At 39.5% G+C, this 23,582-nt stretch overlaps 1 pseudogene; it reads right to left on the bottom strand.

The window, feature by feature from the left end:
* Window positions 1–21,440: 21,440 nt before the first annotated feature.
* LOC105002873 lies at window positions 21,441–21,942 on the bottom strand (annotated as a pseudogene).
* Window positions 21,943–23,582: the final 1,640 nt, after the last annotated feature.

Raw genomic sequence — 23,582 nt, 5'->3', positions numbered from 1 at the left:
AAACTGAAGGGCCTGGAGAAGATGCTCATCTCATCCCACAACAGACAGAAAAACCATAGTATAGAATTGGCTGTTACCCAGTCCAAGCTCGCTCTGCTCACCACATGACAAGCCAATGAATTGAGGACGAGGTGCTGAGGCAAGGAATACGACTTTGCGTGGAAAGCCAACTGATTGAGAAGATGGCACACTAACGTCTCCAAATAACCATCTTGTTGGTGTCCAGATGCCAGGTCCTTTTATGGATCAGAGATAGGGAAGGGGGGGAAACAAAGTAAAAAGGTCACTTAATCTTACAAGTATCTGCTAGAATGGCCAGCCTTAGGCGGGGGATGTGTTAATTTCTTCCTTCCTGCCATCTACATGGAACAACAGACTGGTTCCAAATTGGGAAAGGAGTACAACAAGGCTGTATATTGTCAGCCTGTTTATTTAACTTATATGCAGAGTACATCATGCCAAATGCCAGGCTGGATGAAGCACAAACTGGAATTAAGATGGCCAAGAGAAATATCAATAACCTCTGATATGCAGATGACACCACCCTTATAACAGAAAACAAAGAGGAACTAGAGAGCCTCTTGATGAAAGTGAAAGAGGAGAGTGAAAAAGCTGGCTTATAGCTCAACATTCAAGAAACTAAGATCATGGCATCTGGTCCCATCATTTCATGGCAAATAGATGGGGAAACAATGGAAACAGTGACAGACTTTATTTTCTTGGGCTCTTTCTTGGGCTCTACAGTCACTGCAGATGGTGACTGTAGCCATAAAATTAAAAGACGCTTGCTCCTTAGAAGAAAAACTATGACCAACCTGTTGCTGCTGCTGCTAAGTCGCTTCAGTCGTGTCCGACTCTGTGCGACCCAATAGACGGCAGCCCACCCGGCTCTCCCGTCCCTGGGATTCTCCAGGCAAGAATACTGGAGTGGGCTGCCATTTCCTTCTCCAATGCATGAAAGTGAAAGTGAAAGTGAAGTCTTTCAGTCGTGTCCAACTCCTAGCGATCCCGTGGACTGCAGCCTACCAGGCTCCTCCATCCATGGGACCTTCCCGGCAAGAGTACTGACCAACCTAGACAACATATTAGAAAGCAGAGACATTACTTTGCTGACAAAGGTCCATCTAGTTAAAGCTGTGGTTTTTCCAGTAGTCATGTATGGATATGAGAGTTAGACCATGAAGAAAGCTGAGCATCGAAGAATTGATGATTTTGAACTGTGGTATTGGAGAAGATTCTTGAAAGTCCCTTGGACTGCAAGGAGATCAAACCAGTCAACCCTAAAAGAAATCAGTCCTAAATATTCATTGGAATGACTGATGCTGAAAGCTGAAACTCCATTACTTTGGCCACCTGATGCGAAGAAATGACTCATTTAAAAAGATCCTGATGCTGGGAAAGACTGAGGGCAGGAGAAGAAGAGGGTGACAGAGAATGACCTGGTTGGATGGCATCACTGATTTGATGGACATGAGTTTGAGCAAGCTCCAGGAGTTGGTGATGGACAGGGAAGCCTAGCAGGCTGCAGTCCATGGGGTTGCAAAGAGTTGCACACGATTGAGCAAAGAACAGAACTGAACTGATTTGCTAGAATGGCAAGCCTTAGGCAGGGGTGTGTATTAATTTCTTCCTTCCTGCCATCTACAGGTGGACAGGGTTCTGAACAATGGCACTTAAGCTTAACAGTCAGGCAGAGGGGCAGGATTCTCTGAGGCAGGCCCTTAAGTGTGATTATAATAACAAAAGCCACCAAAGAAATAGACCTAGCAGGGAGAGTGAAATTGACTCCTCCCTGCTACAGCTCTGTGCCCAGAGACATTCCCAGGGAAGCAGGAGGAGCTTAGTGAGGAGGCAAGAGAAGAATCTGAGTGGTTAAGTTCATAAACACAGCAGATACCACCTTGCTGCTGCTGCTGCTAAGTCACTTCAGTCATGTCCAACTCTGTGCGACCCCATAGATGGCAACCCACCAGGCTCCCCTGTCCCTGGGATTCTCCAAGCAAGAACACTGGAGTGGGTTGCCATTTCCTTCTCCAATGCATGAAAGTGAAAAGGGAAAGTGAAGTCGCTCAGTCGTGTCCAACTCCTAGCGACCCCATGGACTGCAGCCTACCAGACTCCTCCGTCCATGGGATTTTCCAGGCAAGAGTACTAGAGTGGGAATGCCTGAAATACAGAGGGATATTTGAAAAGAAAAAACCATGGCCATAACCTGGGCGACAACATTAATAGGACTACATTTGCAATCAAGGCCTGTATGGGGCTCACATATTAAACAAAGTATCAGGAGTTGGTCAGCCTGTCCAGGAGTCAAGGTCCATAGCTTCTTCTCTGATGGGGGTGGAGAGCGGAGTAGATTATATATTCCTTACTTCCAGGATTCTGGTCCCTTAAAAAGCTATGGTCTATAGGACTACATTTGAATTTAGGTCATAACTTCTTTAGCCTACTGCTGAAGACTGCCAAAATACGTGGTTTCTCTTTTTAAAATGAAGTTCCTCTGTGCTAATATCATAAAAATTCATGGAATCTTCAATTTATCTTTGAGTTCTGATCCAATTTTTTAATGATACATTTCTACTTGACATTGTGATAGAAACTGTCTTCTTTGATCACTTAATCAAACGCTAATCACATAAAATTCACTTTTCAAAAGACCCCCATGAACTCAGAATCTCTGAAAATGTTACTTGATATTAAGTTAAATCACTGAGTATACCTAGATAAGAACAGCAGGGTTAAGAAAAAAACAATGAAGGCCCAATGGCATTTGCTACCAGTCCCCATTCAGGTATTGGGCTGTACTTTTAGCAAAGCTAAGTCTTTAAGAATGTGCCATAGGCTTTATTGGAAAAGACATAAATAATGGAGCTGGAGCCTGGAAAATGGCAAGCTGGCTCAACTTCTTGAAGCATCATTTGTCAGATCCAGCTGCAAAAGCTAGAAGCTATAAAAAATGCATACAGGATTTCTTTTTAAGCATTAACACACCACTACTTTAAATGTTGGTTCTGACTGAGAAATTCCTCTCTGCAGGTACTTTTTACCCCTGTAACCTCAGCAAGCTGCCAGGGCCTCAGGAGACTAAACAAATTGCTAACTTAAAAATTCATTATAGTATCTGCTCTCTTTCCAAGACATAAAATGTGCTCTGTAATTTGCTCTTCTGAATCCCCAGGGACCTTAATCACCAAGGCCCCATGTGCTCATATGACGCCATCTCTCATCTATTATTAATATACTGGACAGTTCTTAAAATGCATCACACCCAAAAGTCCTAAAATGAGAAGTGAAAATGCCACTAGCCAGCACATTGATTTTCCCGAGGTAAGCAATATCTAAAGAGATGACAAAGATGATATTAACGCACCAGATTCCCAGGCAGAAAGTATAAAGGGTTAAACTCTATACTCTGTATTTACTAACAGATGGCGGCAAATGGATAATGAAGTCCAGGGTGTGAAGTCACTGTTAGAAGTTCATGAACGAAAGGAATTCAGTTCTGTGCAGCTAAGAAATATAAAGTTATCAGGAATAGAATATAAAAGTATGAAATTTAAGACAACAATATTTTGAAAATATAAAGACATCTGGATATAGGCTCAGAATTAGGACGGATAAAGTACCTGGCTTCTTATCTTACCACATTTCAATGACTTATAAAAATGGCACATAAAGTCAAGATGGTTATAATTCAAGTAGGCCCAGTCAAGACATTGCCACTTAGAAAGGGCCCATATGTGAAAGAAGAAGACATGAATCAGAGGAGGAAACTGACACAGCCTCAGGGTAAAATGGGATCCCTGAGAAAGTGATGGAAGTGTGAAAAATGAGTGTTACTGATATTTTCAAACTAAACCCTTGGAGTCTAGGTCATGATGAAGAACCAGACTTTCTTTCTCTGAAAACCTGGGTCTTAAATCCATTCAAAGCACTTCCTTAAAATTAGTTGACAGGCAAATATAGTAGAAATGGATTAAACGGACGAAGGAATAGAAAGTCATAACCAAAAAAACCACAAGAACTGTAATGGATTTTGTAAGGATAATGTTTCCATCCTAAAGAAGTACAGGACTTTCTTCAAATGCAGTCATAGGTGGAGGCAGAGAACAATCTGATTAGAAAGAGGAACAAAAGAGTCCTAGAACTCTTGAGAGTTTGGCCAGCAATCATAACCTATTACAGATGAGATCAGAGTTATGCAAAGATAAGAGGTGGAAAGGCTAAATTAAGAGTATGATCTGACTGTGGCTCTCAGTCTTGATGATGTTAGCATATGTGATGAGGGAATGTGTCACTCACACCAGTAATCAGCCTAGAAGCAGAAAGGAGGAGGGCGTGGTAAGGACCCATCACTGGGCAGACACGGCTGGTGGGATCAAATCACTTCCCTCTCCATGTGCTCTTGGCTATGGGGTTTGGATTTATACTAGGCATTCCCTTGGTCTGGATAAAAGACCCCTCAAGATCACCTACATAACTTCAATTTTGTCTTTACTTTGTATCCCTTTGACTATGAATTCAGCCCTTCAGTCACCCTGATGCAAGAAGGATTTATAAAATGATAAAAACAAATAATTTGTAGCTGGAAACATATTCTCCAGCAAAATTAATAAATCAACATTTGGATTACCATGCTCTCATAACTTAACATGAATCTGTTCTCTCCTCTCATGTCAAGAGGTCTTTCATGAGGCACTGGTGTATAAACTTCCAGAACTACAGATTGAACATCAGAGCCAGGTGACAGGAATTTTGCCACCCTGTGGGGCATCTTGGCAGCCAGTCAGCTAGACCCCCTTAAGTGGCTCTACCTTCTCATGTTACAGAAAAAAAAAGAAAGAAAGAAACATGTTCAAATACATGATCCACTACTGCATTTAGCACTAGATGACTGTGACTCAGAAATCAACTATACATATCAACTGCTACTACTGCTAAGTCGCTTCAGTCGTGTCTGACCAGGCTCCCCCGTCCCTGGGATTCTCCAGGCAAGAACACTGGAGTGGGTTGCCATTTCCTTCTCCAATGCATGAAAGTGAAAAGCGAAAGTTGATACCAAATCCACTACACTCTTCAAGAATAGACCCTACATCTATTTTGTTTGTTCTGGGCTCTAACATGGTGCCTGACATACATGGCATGCTCAGTCACTCAGTCGTGCCCAGTTCTTTGTGAACCTATGGACTGTTGCCCACCAGGCTCCTCTGTCCATGGAATTTCCCAGGTAAGAATACTGGACTGGGTTGCCATTTCCTCCTTCAGGGGATCTTCCTATCCCAGGGCTTGAACAGTCTCCTGCACCTCCTGCATTGGCAGGCGGGTTCTTTACCACTGAGCTGCTTGACATACATTAGGGACTTGAGAAGTGCTTTTGAATAAATAAAATTTTAAGAAAGGGAAACGTAAAGAAAAAACAGAAAGAATTCAGGCTCCTTCCGGAAGATGAAGCTGCTGGTGAGTCATGATGACTTTTCATATGACTACTAGGCCAAGGGGTTTCCATCCTTCTGAGTAGTTATTCATAAAAATTTTTGGAGGGCAGAGAAAACTGAAAATAGATCAGTCATGTAACTGGACAAAATAATATAAGGTGGTGAAGACGCAAGTTATTCTTACTTTAATATAAACACAGAATGAGATTATTTAAAAATAGCTTCCTATTTGTATACATCATTCAGTTTGAAGAAAAGAGACATGTGAAGTGAAGTGAAAGTCGTTCAGCCGTGTCCAACTCTTTGCAACCCCATGGAATACATTCCATAGAATTCTCCAGGCTAGAATTCTGGGTAACCTTTCCCTTCTCCAGGGGATCTTCCCAACCCAGGGATCAAACCAGGGTCTCCTGCATTGCAGGTGGATTCTATTATCAGCTGAGCCACAAGGGAAGCCCAGACATGTGAAAGGCCACTGTATTTGTCTATTAGTTGACTCAGGAATAAGTAGCCTACAGTGATCAGTTAGAGCCAAAAAATAAAATTGATAGAAAAATAGAATAACAACTTATAAAAAGGTGCATAAAAGAGCTATCCTTCTGTTGTTCTTACGTCATCTAAGGAAGCAGAGAGATATAAACCATAGCTGATAATTCAGGATGCTCATACCTTTGTCATGGAGACCCAGCAGGACTTTGACACACACTCTGGACACTGTTTTGTCATATTATGCTGTGTTGAAATATTATGAACTCCCTAACATTGAAGCTATTCCTATGCTGTTAAAAGGTCAGAGTTTAAGGTCCAAGAAAAAGACCTATTAAAATATCTTTTTAAAGAGGACATTGTGAAATAAGCCAGACCCAAAACAACTAATAACAATGATCTACTTATATAAAGTACCTAGAATAGTCAAATTACAGACAGAGAAAGAAGACTAGCAGTTACCAGGAGCCTGGGGAAAGAGGGATGGGGAATTCCTGTTTAGTGGGTACACAGTTTCATTTGGGGACGATAAAAAGGTTCTGCAGATGATCTGTGGTGATGATGACACAACAATGTGACTGTACTTAATGCCACTGAACTGTACACTTAAAAATAGTTAAAATGGTAAGTTTCGTGTTAAGTGTATAGTGTATAGTGAAGTTGCTCAGTCGTGTCCGACTCTTTGAGACCCCATGGACTGTAGCCTACCAGGCTTCTCTGTCCATGGGATTCTCCAGGCAAGAATACTGGAGTGGGTTACCATTTCCTTCTCCGGGGATCTTCCCGACCAGGGATTGAACCTGGGTCTCCCGCATTGAAGGCAGACACTTTAACCTCTGAGCCACCACCACAATTAAAATATCAAGTGAGGAATTAGTCACTCACGAGACTCAGAAAGCACAATTTGAATGGAATGAAACCAGTAACCCAGACAATGCAACCTCTTCTTCCCACTCACGGGGCTGGGATACTGAAATGATGTGAAAATTAATTTTCCATTAAGACCCTTGAGCAGACATAGTTAGAATGTCCCTCCCATCCTACATGTAAATGATTCTAAGAACTTAAAGCCATCACTGTTATTTACTGATGATCTGCCCTGAGCCAACACTAATTGCTTTATACAAGGCACTTCTTTAGAATGTAATTTAAGACCCATGTGTTCCAGCACCAGCTTAACTCTCCCATCCCACTAACGGTTCCCTCCTCTACATTTGGCCAACTGGGGACCATCCTGAAGCTTCAGCCTCAAGAATTCAGCTTCCTCTGAATACCCTCACAAGATCACAGCCTAAGCCAGTGTTTCCCAAACCAGGTTCCACATAAGAATCACCAGAGGACTGAAAATTACTGGTCCCCAAGCTACAGCCTAGAGATTTTGATTTAACTGGTCAATGGTGTGTCCAGGGTATTTGGTATTTTTTTTAAAACTCTCCAGGGGATCCTAACCAACAGTCAAGGCAGAGATCCATCGACCTAAACTGAGTTACTTATTTTCCCTGAGTACCTGAGGCCCCTCATGCTTCACACCATAATACTAGCCTGCACCTTGCTTTATTATAATCACATGTTAGCTGGGCCTTCCCTTTTGAACACAAGCTCCTTGAAAGCAAGTTCAAGTTCACCACTGTATTCATAAGCCTGGAACAGCACCTGCCATACAGTAAGGGCTCAATAACTACCCTTAGTTGCTTTCTGTAATTCATTTTGCACCCACTCTGAATGACAGGTCTTATCATCCCCTATTTAAAAATGAGCCCTCTGAGGCTCAGAGAGGCTAAATCATTTTCCCAAAATCACACAGCAAGTGAATGGCAGAGCCAGGATTAGAACTTTGTTCTCTGATTGTAAAATTCTGTTCACTACACTAAAGCGATTTCAGACTCCTTGAATAATTTGCTCATATTAAATGAATTGTTTTTAGTGAATTAGAAATAAAGACAAATCTGGAAACTGTAAGTGTGCTGTGAGTAACTGGGTAAGATACTCAAAATCTAAAAATCACTCAGTTTCTTAAGGTTGTTGGAGATAAGCTTTCGCACAACCTGCGCCCGGGCTGAATAATCAGAAGCATGCAGCTGAAGAGGCCTCATGGCCACTCCTGGAAGAATATTCTGTTTCTCAATAATAGAACTCTCCTTTCTAGGACTCTAGAGCCAATAAACCTGAAATGGTTTTGATGTATTGACTTCTGAGCAAACAAATAAAACTAGTAAGAGAAAACTGTGAGATTGTAATGTCCACTGCAACTTTCTTAGGCAACCACATCAGATACTGCTGATAACCACCTATTCAATTTTAGGACTTTCAAGTTTCCTGTGGCTACCCAGTCTCCAGCACGGTATTTGTTTTCCCTCAAAGGCAAACACCACTGAGACAACCCCACTGCCTGGAGAGAAGAGAGCTCCTGCATGGGACTAGATACACCTGCACGGATCTCTTTTCCCAAATACAAGGCAGTCACTGACTTCTGGAACACACTTACTTCCTGAGATGAGCTTCCATTGCTCAGGTCTCTCTGACTGTTCAGGAGAGGAGCTTGGCTACCAAGTGTCAGGTGGCCGAGGAGTGCCAATTGCTTATTGTTCAGTTCCCAGGGCCACCTCTAATTATGGAAAACTGGAAGTATATACAATAGTAAGTGAACATTTCTGCCTACAATTCAACCAGACAGTTGGCACAGAGTGTACAAGTCTGTGATTAAGATGGTGAGTCAGGCCACAAGCCTAGGTTTGTACAAATATTCTGGCATATTATGGGATGGATCACTATATGGTAAATCTTGGCACAAACAAATAAAAAGGCTTTTTTAATTATCTTGGAAATCAGGAGGTTTCACAACTATCTCTCCAAGCTTGCAGGGCAGTCTCTAAAACGTCATGAGAGGTCTGTTTCTTTCACAGCGTCACTTAATGGACATATCACAGTCGTTAAGGACTCTGGGTGTGAATTCTACAGCTCAATAGGCTCGGGCCCTGAAACAATTTCTTAATGATCTTTTAGCTTTTTTCCCTTAATCTGTGAAAGGGAATAAGGATAGCAGCAAATAGAGTTATTGTGAGAATTAAATATTACTGCAAGTAATATACTTAATACAAATGTCTTCTGAATCTTGAGACATTTCCCAACACTGGGCTCTGAGTCCTCATACAGGCAAAAGAGTTTCGCAAAGTACATTAGTTTCCAGATTTGGAGATTTCCCAGATCAGTTCGTTAAAAAAAAAAAGATTTGGCGATGGAAGAATATGATATATAGCTGGCAACCTCTGGTTTTCTTGTGTTATGTCACGTAAGAACATTAGGATTGTCAACATTATTTCATGAAATAAATGATACTTAAGCACAAAAGAGAAAGAAAGAAAGACAGAAACAAGTCTAAAATAGTATCTTGTTTTTAAATTTTGAATAAATTCAGCCTTCTGAAAAACATACATTATCCATATCTTTCTCATCTGCTCTCTGGCAGGTGAAGAACTATCAGAGAATATCAGTAATGCATGAACTAGCATTTGAGAACCATTTGACAGCCTCCCCTGGCATCTCTCTGTGACCCCAGAGGATCATGGACCCAAAAGCAAAACTGAGACTCCATCCTTCTTGTGGCTGGATCCCAGGAAGTTCTCAAAGTTAAGTCTCTTAAGATTCAGAAGACATGATCAGATGTAAAAAAGAAATACAGAAAGTCTGTGAGGGGTGGCCAGAATAGGAACCCTAAATTTTTGTGGTTTTCACATAAGATGTTCATGGCACTCCCAAATAAGGGCACATGACAACTTGAGATATGACACTGTGACACTTACTGTAAGGCTGTAAGTTCAGTCTTGAATCAAACTGATGACTATCACTTTAAAGAGAACAGAATACACTTAAAGAAGGTATCAGATTAACACCAGGAGTATTATTAGATTTTCCCTATGCTAACACATTGGCAGCATTTTTCTGTTTTGTTTAGTAAAGAATTGGAGTTGCTTATAAATTTATGCTGAAACTCATAACTCACTTTCAGAGGCTAATGTGAGCTGCCCTACTTGCACAGGGAGCTGTATTTACCATACCTACTATTCCTACGTTTCCATTAGAATGCAATTATCCTGCTTGGGAAAAAATAAAGGTCACTGGGTTAATGGAGCTTACCTTCCTTTTATAGTCCATAAATAATAAATCAGATATAATATTTAAAAAGAAAACCACATCCTTCATATCACTGTATTTCTGATGCTTTTTTTCATAGGACCTTTTGAGTACCTGGCACTTACTATGGCCATAAGTCTTGTGGTCCATCAAGTTCCCACAGCACAGGTTCAGTACAAAGTACATGGCATGTGTCTATTAAATTGATATTCATCAATACTAAAACATCCACAAAATTTCCTATGACATTTTCAAATCAGATTATTGAATAGTCCACTCTGAATTCGAGGAGTGTATCACAGAATGATTTATCCCAGCAAACACACAGAAAACCTCGTGAGCTTGATCTAAGTATTGACAGAGATATCTATTTAAAACATTTGAAACAAATACAGATTCAGATGCCTTCCTTTGCTTCCAGAATGACTCAGCAACAGATGTCGTAAGTAGCCAGTAACCAGTGCTTGTGACCATGCTAAGAGCAATAAATGGCTCAAGGTAAGACTCTCCTGCCACTAGTTTCTCTAATGAAAAAATGAAGACTTTCCTGCCAGCTAAATAGCTGAATAGGGCTCTCAGCCCAAAAGAACCTAATCAACGCTTTCACTTCAGACTTCCCAAGGGATCAACTAGGCAATCGTGCCAGTACCTAGCACATCAAAACTTATAGGCAGATTAGGAATGCATGGCCCAAACAGCTTCAGAAAGCCATTTGTCTTGAATTATATGAAAAAAACAACAAAATTTAGAGCCGCTGCTGTTGGATCATCAACACCCTGAAACTAACAGGACGTCTCATGAGATTTATCCAAGAAATAATTTTAAAATAATATGGGAATGAGAATACACACCTGAGCCTGCTGTAAGAACTGTTAAACACTTATAAATCACTTTCCAAAAACAATGAAAATCTCTGCTTTCCTCTTAACACAGGCTTGTGTAACAAAATGCACTTCAACTGCCAACAAACAGAATCACACACAACCCCTGCAGCAGCAGCACAGCATGTTTCTGTGAATAAGCATTTTAGGTTCAGATCATAAACCTAGCAATGAACCAAGCAACCACTTGCATCAACAACACAGCATTATAAGCACACTTTAAAAAAGTTTATTTGAAGAGCATGTATCTGTCAATAGCACATGATTATCTGTTTTTATTATAATTAGTAAGAACAAAATGGTAGTTGTTAACTACCATTTACTGAGTGCTGTTCAGCTGGGCACTGATCTATTAGTTTAATGTGCATTATCTAACTTAATCCCTGAAAGAGCTTTATGGTCTATGATAGGTGACAGAATATCCCACCCCCAAATATGCCACTTTGACATGAGAATTATTTAGAACTAAAGACTTTAAAAACAACATGTTAGAAGGGCATTCTAAGCTCCCCTTTTCTTCCTGAATATAGAATATCAAAAACTCCCATGTAGGGACTTCCCTGGTGGTCTAGCGGTTAAGAATCCACGTGTCGATGCAGGGCACAAGGGTTTTATCCATGCCTAGAAGATCCCACATACTTTGGGGCAACTAAGCTGGTGTATCACAACTACTGTGCCCGAGCTCTCCAGAGCACATGCTCCGCAACAAGAGAAGCCACTGCAATGAGAAGCCTGCGTGCTGCAACTACAGAGCAGTCACCCACCGCACAGCCTAAAATTAATTTAAAAAAAAAAAAAAAACTCCTATCTGAAAGATGCCCTCCCTAAACCAAGAGAAAAGAACATTCTTCCATGGGGAGTCAAAGCCAAGAGAATTCTGTACAAACAGACCTTGCTAAAATAATTCCTATCTTCTTATCTTTTTCAATCTTCCTTCAGCCTCCCCATATATTTTAGTTACATTCCCACAAGTGCCTCTCTTTCTTCAACCTGGTATAAAAGTATTTAGGTTTTGTCACTTCTTTGGGTCTTCCTGTCATTATAAGGGCTCCTGTGTTATGTAAACCTTATAGAAATGTATATGCTTTTCTCTTGTTAATCTGTTCTATGTCAGTTTAATTTTCAGACCTAGCTGAAAAACTCCAAGAGGACAGAGGGGGAATTTTGCCTCCCGTACTTCTGTAATGGAATTGTTATCTAATTAAATCTACTGACCTAACAGCACAGAGCATTAAGACCTAACATTTTATAGACATTTAATTTTCCTTAGTACTCATTCTCAATGTAAATATTTTGGGGCTTTGAAATTTATTTAGGCTGTGGTCCACGGGGTTGCAAAGAGTTGGACACGACTGAGGACTGAACTGAACCCAAGACCTCTCCACTTAGGGACTTCTGGTTTCAAGGATCTCTAAATCCAATCAGCCCTTGACTAAATATAGAAATGAAGCAAGTTTTATCTTTACATACAAGCTGCTTTCTTAGCCTAAATTTTATCCCTTTCGCATAAAATCTTTTGAAAGGATAAAATTTCTTTAAAGAATCAGAAAGAGCCCCGTGAATCCGTAAGTGTTTTAGCATAATTTCTCTATTTTTTAATGCAACCCTGACTCCTGAGCTACATGGTTTGCAACTCCTTCATTTAACCAGTCAGTCACTCATGTAAGTCATTTGATAATCTTGTATATCCTCTACATTGACAAACTATATAATAGGCTATAAATTGGCTCCACAATGCTAAGGAAAACTGCTTTTACTAAGCATGTCAATTACCAAAATACATAATACTCAAGGACAATATTATAGTATACTATGTTAATTATTTTAATGCAATGATACATATAATTTTTTAATCTTAATTTAAAAAAATGATGATGAGAGACTAATAAATTGGGACAGTATTTACCCCTATGAAGTTGCCTTCTCCAAACGCACTTAAAATTTCAGAGTTGGTATTTTTGTTCATGCTTATATTACTTGACATGACCTTTAAATGTCCAGCACGAACCAAGTAGTATTTCAAGGGTACGTGTCCTTGTCTCAGAATCATACTTTCAGCTTCAAATCTGGGGAGAAAGAATATTAAAAACATCTCTTCTGTGAGTTAGAAGTCATTTTTGGCTAACAAAATCCTGTCATCTTCTTCCGTAAAGAATTTTACTTTTTATTTTCTTAATAAAATTATCATCCTCTTCTCATTAAGACCTTGAAGGCAGGGACCCTAGTCAACTTGTCTATAGCTATAGCATCCAAGCCTAGAATGGTGCTTGGGTCAGAAAGTCGACACTCAATGAACATATGTTAAATGGATTTATAAACAGGCAAAAGGGGGTATCACACAACCACAGAACAGAAGGTCTCCCTACAAAATAATTTGTTAGATGAGCCCTGCTATTTCACAAAATACAAGTGTTTTTTGAAATCACTACTGCTGAATTCATGACATAAAGCCAGATTTTTGGCTTTCTGGGAGACATAAATTTGATGTTGACTTGCATTCCTTCTATCAAGACTTTTTAAAAGTACTGTATTCAAGAGAAGTTTTGTAAATCTGTTTCTTTCCCCTATTTGTAAATTTTTAGCCAGAAAGAGCAGTCCACCCTTAGTTTCTAGAACCTGCCCTAGTAATAATGCATGGTAAGTGCTAATAAACATAAAAATGACATGGGGCAGTTGATTAAAAAATTCAAGATTCCTTGATACCCTTGGAATTCTGATTTGGTAAGTCTGGGGTAGAGCCAGCCAGGAATCTATTCTTAAAAGACTGTCCAGATTATCTGATGAGGACCACACTTTGAGAAATACCATAATTGAAGCTAAGAATAAATGTCATTTATTTTGTTTTTTTCTGATATGAGTAATTGTTGTGAAGACCAGAACATGTTCTATGAAATATTAAGAAGTTCTATGAACTATTGGGATAGTTTCTGATTTTCAGTTAGCAGTTATACTATCCAGAATTCTTTCTTCCTAGATCAGTTATAATTTCTTTATTCCATATCAGGCAGGTCTAATTATCAGAGAATGTGAATGGGAAAGAAGACAGCGGTATTAGATATCAAAGACACAACCATCTCTATGTTATCAGTGAGAAGGCCTGAATTCTAGCACTTGATGAGCTAGATACATTAAAAAACCTTGAAAAAAATCACTTAAGCTCCAATTCCTCACTTACAAAATAGGAATATACCAACATTCCTCATAGTAATGTTTTAGGGGAAAAGCATGGAATATATAACAGTGACTTAAATTATTCAAAAGGAAGATATTTTGTAAATAAAGAAAGTATTGAGGATTTTGGCCCTACTTCAATAAATTTGACATCGCAGAAGCAGGATAACTTCCAACAAAAAACCATACAAATTGATAAGTAAGCCTGTCGCAGTTCCATGGATGCTGACGTGGGACTCTTGAGTCAGAGACAAAGGACTTTACCAGTTGCAGCAGGAGAAACAGGTGTATCAGTATTGTTGCACCAGTCCTCAGATCTCTCAAGGCAATGTGGAGGGCCCAGTGGAGCCTGCACACACAGTATGGTGAGTCCCAGAGGAGGATTCTATGCATAGGAAATCCGCAGCTGTAGAATAGGAAGTAAGTAAGGTGGTTTGTCTGAAAGGTGACCAGGTGCTGTGAACTGCAATACATTACTTTCTCAGGATTACCAAGTGCATAAACATTCCAAGAAATGGCCCAGGTTTAAAAAAAAAAAAAAAAAAAAGTCAAAGACTTGGGTGGAGAAGGCAATGGCAACCCACTCCAGTAAAATCCAATGGATGGAGGAACTTTGTAGGCTGAGTCCACAGGGTCGCTAGGAGTCAGACACAACTGAGCAACTTCACTTTCACTTTTCACTTTCATGCATTGGAGAAGGAAATGGCAACCCACTCCAGTGTTCTTGCCTGGAGAGTCCCTGGGACAGGAGAGCCTGGTGGGCTGCCGTCTATGGGGTCGCACAGAGTTGGACATGACTGAAGCAACTTAGCAGCAGCAGCAGCAAAGTCTTGGGATGTATACAGCAAGATGTATAGGAACATAAGAGGCTCAAGCAGGCTGTATCTCAACATATAGCACATAATAATACAAATGAATGGAATTTTAAAATAAAGTTAGATGGCTACTTAAAGAATTATGATTCTAGTTCTAAAAGGGAAAAAGGCAAGGAGAAATTTTACAATGTTATTTTCACTGCCTTTGAGAAGAGGATCATAAGATTACAATGTGAAGACTCCCGACTTTGTATTGTTTATGTTAACAGCAATTTTTAAAAACCATGACTAAAGCTCTTTAGACTTTAAAAAAATATCAAAAATTCCTGAACTAACTGCCACATCACAGAAATATCCTCAAGATAATGATTAGTTTCCATGAACTAACTGTAGGAGAACAGTCCATAGGACCACCAAGAAATTACGAGAATGAGGCCAACAGTAAGGATGTGATGGAAAAGGACGGAGAAGGTGGGAGAACCTGAGAACTTACAAATTTAGCATTTTAATGGAAAAGGTCTGGAATTCAAGACTCAATCAGAGTTGAGGCCTCACAGAAACAGGAGGATTCCACATTCTGTTTTCTTCCCTTTATATTGTAAAAGTGTGGATGAGAGCCAGTCATTCCCAGCCAGGTTTTGAAGTACATCATTTGGCTTCCAGACGCCCATTATACTAATTGGATCACCAGTTTCCTCTCTATCTTGTTGACACAAGGATTCTAGAGCTACCTATTTCTTTCACAGCATTAAAATTTAAGCCTGCCACACATACAATAAACCATAAAATATTCACATAGGCCTGTACTCTGCTTTGGTATTATATCGTAACTCCAGAATGATTCTTCGATAGCCTGAATGAGTGACGAGAAGGCATGCCAATACTAAACAGGTTTCCCACGCTTAAACATTTAATTTTATACTTCTGAGGCATTTGACACATTTGTGAATTACAGTTTGATTCCAAGCATCATCTTTCTCAATAATTTTTTCTTGTTTAGAATATAGCTACAACTACTCCCAGTGGAGAAACAGAAATCAGAGTACTTCTATTAGGAGTAGAAAGACTTAATACCTTCACATTCAAAAACTACATAAAATGTCCTCATTAACATGCATATGGCTATACATGTATACTGTATATTGAACTCTAAGAGAGCCTATTAATATTATTAATTATTTATAGATAACACTGATTCATTTGGTTTTATTCTCCATTTAAAAGAAAGGGAAACTTGAATACACATTAATATCAATCTTCACTGAATGACCTGGTACTTTTTAAAAGTAATTCACCATTAAAATTTCTAAATATCCATGATTTTTTAAACGAGGCTTCATGTTAATGTTACACTATTTTTAACACTTTCCAAGACTCACATACACAATGTATCTTATATTAAGCAGGGTTCTGGGTTGCAGACAAAAGAATCTACTCTGGTTTAAAGAAAGAAAGGATTTAGTATGGGTACTAGATAGCTTATAGCAGCCGTAACCAACCTTTTTGACACTGGGGACTGATTTCATGCAGGACAATTTTTCGACGGAGTAGATGCTCTGGTGGGGGGCAGGGCTGGTTTGGGGATGATTCAAATGTGTTACATTTACTGTGCACTTTTTTGTAATCTAATACCAACACTGATCTGACAGGAGGTACTGGTCTGTGGCCCAGAGGTTGGGGATCTCTGGATTACAGAATCTTTACAAAGGTTAGTGAAATAGCCTGTAGGCAAAACTTACAAGAATAACTTTGGTGAAAATGCCGGGCAGATCCCAGAACCATTTTATCTCTACCATAGTCAGGAAACTGGGGCCAGCCACCACACCTGAACAAAGAATCACATGATTTTTGCCAGTTTCTGCATCAGCAAAATGGATGTCCCATGTCTAATCCTTCCCCCACATACGTTAATTGCAAAAAAAAAAAAAAAAAGAGTGTTAGTCGCTCAGTTGTGTTGACTCTTTGTGACCCCCATGGAGCCACCATGTGACCCCCACGTGACCACCAGGCTCCTCTGTCTGTGGACTTCTCCAGGCAAGAATACTGGAGTTGGTACCCATTTTCTTCTCCAGGGGATATTCCCAATTCAGGGATCGAACCCAGGTCTCCTACATTGCAGGTGGATTCTTTACCATCTGAGCCACCAGGGAAGCCCATTAATTGCAAACCAAATGTCATAAAGCTATATTTTTTAGAATCTAAATCATTTATTGATACTCTAAAAGAAAGTGAGGAGGGACTGGAAAAGGTAAGTTTTGGGGTTTTTTTTGTTTTGGTTAATATTCTACATTGAAATGGTGAGGTTAACATTATGGGGAAATATTAAAATGTAGAGTTTGTTTCAAAAGATTTTGGGCAACTCCAGATTGCAAATGTCAACTTCAACCTTTATCACAAAATTCAGGGTGCCTTACCTAATACATTTTGCATGTTCTTCCTCTTTCTTGACAAATAAGGAGACTGTTACAATAGTCCAGTCATTTTTAAATTGCTTTGGTATTTGCTTATAAGTTTTGATCTTCATCCTATTTTCAATTCTAATTTCCTTCAGGTTGGTTGGAAAATTCATCATTACATGACAGAGTTTAAAGCACAAACCCCAAATTATTACATATTTCTTTTAGTCACTCTTCAATTCATAATATGTCTTTTGTCTTTAAAGTTTTGTTACACTCTATTCACCATCTGTCCCTGCCTTTCTTAGGGGATTGCCAAGACCCAAATGGAATATTTTTGTGTCACTTACTCTTGGTAGATTGCGGTCTGGCAAAGTTGGAGCTGTACTTCATTTGGCAAACTGTGAAACGACCTATTCCTCTTTAGACACAGTTGAAGCTTTAAAAAAAAGAAGAAAGAAAATAAATAAATAAATAGCCTAGAAAGGGAATGAAGGAAAAAGATTATGATCCTCTGCAATTAGCTCAGATCCCTTCAATGTTTCTGATAACCAAAACAAGAATAGACTTTATGTGTTCTCTAAAGTCTAATCATTTTTTAGGCGGTAGATAGTGATCATTAAAATCTTCCATATCTAGATTCATGAGAATTTGCTATGATGCTAACAGAGCAAAACTTCTATGGAAGGGAAGGAGACATTGATACAGTGAGGAGATGGTCTTCCCCTGTACTCACGAAGTGCCATGATGTTAGGGCCTCAAACTCTGTAGAAAAGTTGGTAAGGAATATTTCAGAACCTAGCTAGGCCAGCAAAAGTTACGAAAAAGCAAGCACCAGAAAAATAAAATCTGATAGTGTCCAGGAATCTTTTACTGGAAGACATCCGAGGTGAAAAGTTCAAGCATGCCTTTTTTTTCCCTTTTTCAAAGTATTAGGTTTTAATATGCATGAATATTGCATCTGCTTGCTATCACTGAGAAAGAACTGTGAAGTGACTACTAAATCTTTAAAATGTTTGCATTTCTAAAAGGTCTAAAAACAAAGACATGTTCATAACCCTCATATCATACACCTCATATCATACCTCATATCATATATAAAAATTAACTCAAAGAGTGGATCAATGATGTAAATATAAGACTCAAAAATATTAAACCAGAAAATATAAAGGTAAACCTTCATGACCTTGGATTTGGTAATAAATTCTTAGATATAACACACAAACAGCAACAGAAAAAAATTAATTGGACTCTATTGAAACTTAAGACTTTTTGCGTCAAAGGACATTATCAAAGAAAGTGAAAAGACAACCTGTAAAATGGAAGAAAATACTTGCAAGCCATATATTTGACAGAGGTTTAATATCCAGAATACATAAAGAACTCACAATTTGGTAACAAAATACAAATTGGCCAATTAAAAGTATGCAGTGGACTTGAATAGACATTTCTCCAGAGAAAGTATACAAATAGTCATAAAACGGTACATGAAAAGATGCTTAACATCCTTTGCCACTTGGGAAATGCAAACCAAATACAGAATGAGATACCGTTCACTCCTACTAACATGGCAGTAATAATTGTGGTGGGTGATTTAGTCGCTAAGTCAAGTCCAACTCTGTGAGACCCCATGACAGTAAACCGCTAGGCTCCTCTGTCCATGGGATTTTCCAGGCAGGAGTACTGGAGTGGGTTGCCATTTCCGTCTCCAGGGGACCTTCCCCACCCAGGGATCAAACCTGGGTCTTCTGCATTGCACGTGGATTCTTGACCAACTGAGCCATACCGGGATAACAGTAGTAGTAGAAAAATAATAAGTATTGATGAGAATATGAAAAAACAAACACTTGGGCTTTGCTGGTGGGAATGCAAATGGTGCAGCTGCTATGGAAAACAGTATGGCAATTACTCACAAAAGCTACAGAATTATCATACAAGCAAGCAATCCCACTCTTAGGCAACCCCTTCCTTGACTCCTAATTCCTGGCAAACACTAATTGTTTTCTTTATAATTTTGCTGTCCATGATATATAAATAGAATCACACAATGCAGTACTTTTGTGCCTGGCTTAGCAAAATTCACTTAAGATCATCCCTATCTGGTAAGCTTCCCAGGTGGCACTAGTGGTAAAGAATCTGCCTGTCAATGTGGGAGACTCAAGAGATGCTGGTTCAATCCCTGGAAGAGGAAACGGCAACCCACTCTAGTATTCTTGCCTGGGAAATCCCATGGACAAGAGGTGCCTAGCAGGCTATAGTCCGTGGAGTCCCAAAGAGCTGGACACAACTGAACAACCAACTACATACACACACCTGTCTTGTATGAATCAACAGTTTGCCCCTTTTTATTATTCAGGTGTATTTCATTGTATGGGTATATCAGTTTGTTTATCCATTCACCTGTTGAAGAATATTTATAAGGACGATCCTTGAATTTCCCTTTCCATTACTAAATAATTAAAATTCCATTTAATTCCTAGATGAGTATAGTGATAGATAGTGAAGTTGCTCAGTCATGTCCCACTCTTTGAGACCCCATGGACTGTAGCCTATCAGGCTCCTCTGTCCACGGGATTTTCCAGGCAATAGTCCTGGAATGGATTGCCATTTCCTTCTCCAGGGGATCTTCCCAACCCAGGGATCGAACCCTGGTCTCCCGCATTGTAGACAGACGCTTTACCGTCTGAGCCACCAGGGAAGTCAGATGAATATATTTTTGTGTTAATATTTGTTTGAAATTTGCTGTTTACGATGTACAACTTATTATTTATAAAATCACTTAACTAAAAAACCACATTTTCTGACCTGCTATGTAAGTTTTCTGCAAAGTCTACTTGATTAAAAATTTTGAAATTATAGGGTGTTTAAAGCCTAAGTATCAACTTCTACATATCATGACCATATCTTCCAAACTTCTAATGTCATTTTAACCATTTTTAAGTGTACAGTTGGTGGCAACCATCACCACTGTTTCCAAATCTTTTCCATCCTCCCACATACAAACTCTGTAACTACTAAGTAATAACTCTTCACTATCCCCTCACTACAGTCCCTGAAAAGCCCTGTTCTACTCTCTCTGGGTTTTTTTTGTTTTTTGAAGTTAAAAATGCTTCCTTTATTACATAAAGTCAGTACTGCTACTTCTAAATTCCACTGCTTGTGCATCTCTAGGTTGTTCAGTGTTATGCCTATGATGTGAAGGACAGTTACTTCCAGGTGTCCTCAGCGTGGCTTCCCGTGAGAGTTGTCAATCATAACTGCTCCCGGAATTACAGTTGCAAGCTACTCTAGGAGAGTAAGAAGTTCTCCCAGGGCCTAGAGTAAACGTAATGTTCTTCCATACTTTATAGTACCAGAAGCAACAAAGTTCTGAAGGAGACACAATTAATTAAAGACAGCATGGAGTCACAGTCTGTCAATATACCACCCTCACTGTTTTCCTTAACAAAGTGGGTTGCACTGGGGCTCGGATCTGCTTTATGATTCACTATTACAAGACGGTGCACATTCTCCTGATTTCTAGGGTGCAAGGTCACTCTCAGAGCAGCCTCCTGACCAGACCTGGGAGTGAGCGGCCCCAGGTGTGGGAGCAGCTCTGCAAGGTCAGTGCTGGTTTTAAGCCTACACCATTTCAAGGCAGTCTCCAGCACACGTCCAGTGAGTTACTAGGTTAGCATTTTAGTGCTGTAATATGTTGTGAGGAGAATTATTTTCCATTATGCAGTTTAGCTCAATGAAATAAATAAATTTGGGCCAAAATTACAACCAGATTATGACCAATTCTCTAAGCAAAAAAGAAACAAAGTAACTGCTGAGGTTAACAAAGATGTGATTGTCTTCTTGCGGCCTTCTACTGGTTTGTGAACTGCACTATTAAAAATCATGAGCTTTAACAAAAATCTTTATAACAAGCCAACACATCCCCAATTTAATTTCACACCAATAAAATTTTAGAGTTTAGATTTATTTAGGGCCATTTGCACATGTTCACAGAATAGTTCACCCCTACAAATGACAAGACAGCTCCCCTTCAGCGAGTCCCTATATTCTTTCTGCTTTACTTATATACAGCAAGAGGATAACATTAAACATGGAAGCTTTTGATTTGTGGCACCAGATGATGGTCTACACAGGACATCCTTCAAAAGCTACAATTAGGGATCCACCTAGCTTTTCAGCAATACAAGCTCGATTGAGGTCTTCTGGCCTATTTGCTTGACATTTGTTTTATGCCTTGGAACGTCTTTCTGATGGCATCCTTGGAGCTCCCATAGATCATTTTACTCTTCAGAGGAGATAGTTCTGGTACCCACAGAACTATCAACTCCTCTTTTCTGGATTCCTTTGTTTCAAAGCCTGTATCATACAGAGCATATCAACAATCTTTTTCAGGAAGCATCCCCACAAAATGCTTGAAAGCATCGCTCTTGGTGACACCAACATCTCCCACCAAGATCTCCTTGCCTTCCTCCACGATGATGCACTTTTTGTCTACACTGAGACAGAAGTTGACAGCCTTCTTTCTTTTCTTGATTTCTTCTGGTGGCAAGCACTTGTGAACTTTCCTGTCATAAAAAATGCATCATACTTCATCGGCAACATGCACTCCTGAGGTTATGTTCGCCATGGCAGTTGCAAAGTGCGGAGAGGGAACCAGCTGGCTCCAGTCTACAGAGCGTCCTTCTCACAGCAGCCAGGCGAGCCTCCCGGAGGGCGGGAGAGCACCTTGGGCCCTCTCTCTGGTTTTGGTTTGCTTGTTTTGGTGTGTGGGTTTTTTTTGGTTTTTTTTTTGGCCAGTGCCATGCAGCATGTGGGATCTTGGGTTCCCTGACCAGGGATCAAATGCTTGCATTGGAAGCTCTGAGTCTTAACCACTGGACAGCCAGGGAAGTCCCTCTACTCTCTGCTTCTATGAGTTTTACTATGTTAGATACCTCATATTAGTGGCATCAAGTATTATTTGTTGTTCTGTGACTGTTTATTTCACTTAGCATAATGTCCTCAAGGTTCGTCCATACTCTTATGTGTATAAGAACTGTCATTCCTTTTGAAGGCTAAATAACATTCCATTGTAAAGATATACTACTTCTTTATCCATTCATATGTTGATGGACATTTAGATATTTCCACATCTTGGCTATTTTAAATAAGTAATTCTTCAGTGAACATAGAGTTGCTAGTATCTTTTCAAGATTCTGACTTCAATTCTTCTGGAAAAATACCAGACGTGGGACTGTTGGATCATACAGTAGTTCTATTTTTAATTTTTTGAGAAACCTCCATACTGTTTTCCATAGTGATTACACCATTTTTCGTTCTCAAAAACAATTATTTACAAGGATTCCAATTTTCCCATGTCTTTGTCAATACTTGCTGTCTTTTGATTTTTTGATAACAGCCATCCTAACAGGTATGAGGTGATATTGTGGTTTAGCTTGCATTTTCCTGACAATTAGTGACCTTAAGCATCTTTTCATATAGCTGTTGGCCACTTGTACATCTTCTTTGGAAAAATATATATCTAGTTCTTTTGTCCATCTTTTAATCTGGTTATTTGCTTTTTTGCTATGAATTGCGACAGCTTCTTACACATTTTGGATAATAAGCTCTTATCACGTAAATGGTTTGCAAAAATTATCTCTCATTCTACTGGTTACTTTTTTATTTTGTTCATTCTTTCCTTTGATGGTTCAAAACTGGGAAAGGAGTATGTCAAACCTGTATATTGTCATCTTGTTTATTTAACATATGCAGAGTACATCATGCAAAATGCCAGGCCGTATGACTCATAAGATGGAATCAAGATTGCCGGGAGAAATATCAATAACCTCAGATATACAGATGACACCACCCTAATGGCAGAAAGCAAAGAGAAACTAAAGAGTCTCTTGATGAAGGTGAAAGAGGAGAATGAAAAAGCTGAGGATCATGGTATCCGGTCCCATCACTTCATGGCAAATAGATGGGAAAAAAGTAGAAACAATGACAGACATTATTTTCTCGGGCTCCAGAATCACTGTGGACAGTGACTGCAGCCATGATATTAAAAGACGCTTACTCCTTGGAAGGAAAGCTATGACAAATCTAGAGTGCGTATTAAAAAGCAGAGATATCACTTTGCCAACAAACGTCTAGTCAAAGCTGTGGTTTTTCCAGTAGTCATGTACAGATATGAGAGCTGGACTATAAAGAAGGCTGAGTGCTGAAGAATTGATGTTTTGAATTACAGTGCTGAAGAATACTCTTGAGAGTCCTTTGGATAGCAAG

Source organism: Bison bison, unplaced genomic scaffold (genome assembly GCF_000754665.1).
Source record: "Bison bison bison isolate TAMUID 2011002044 unplaced genomic scaffold, Bison_UMD1.0 scf7180017864458, whole genome shotgun sequence".
NCBI lineage: Eukaryota > Metazoa > Chordata > Mammalia > Artiodactyla > Bovidae > Bison > Bison bison.
This window is presented reverse-complemented; position numbering and strand designations above follow the sequence as displayed.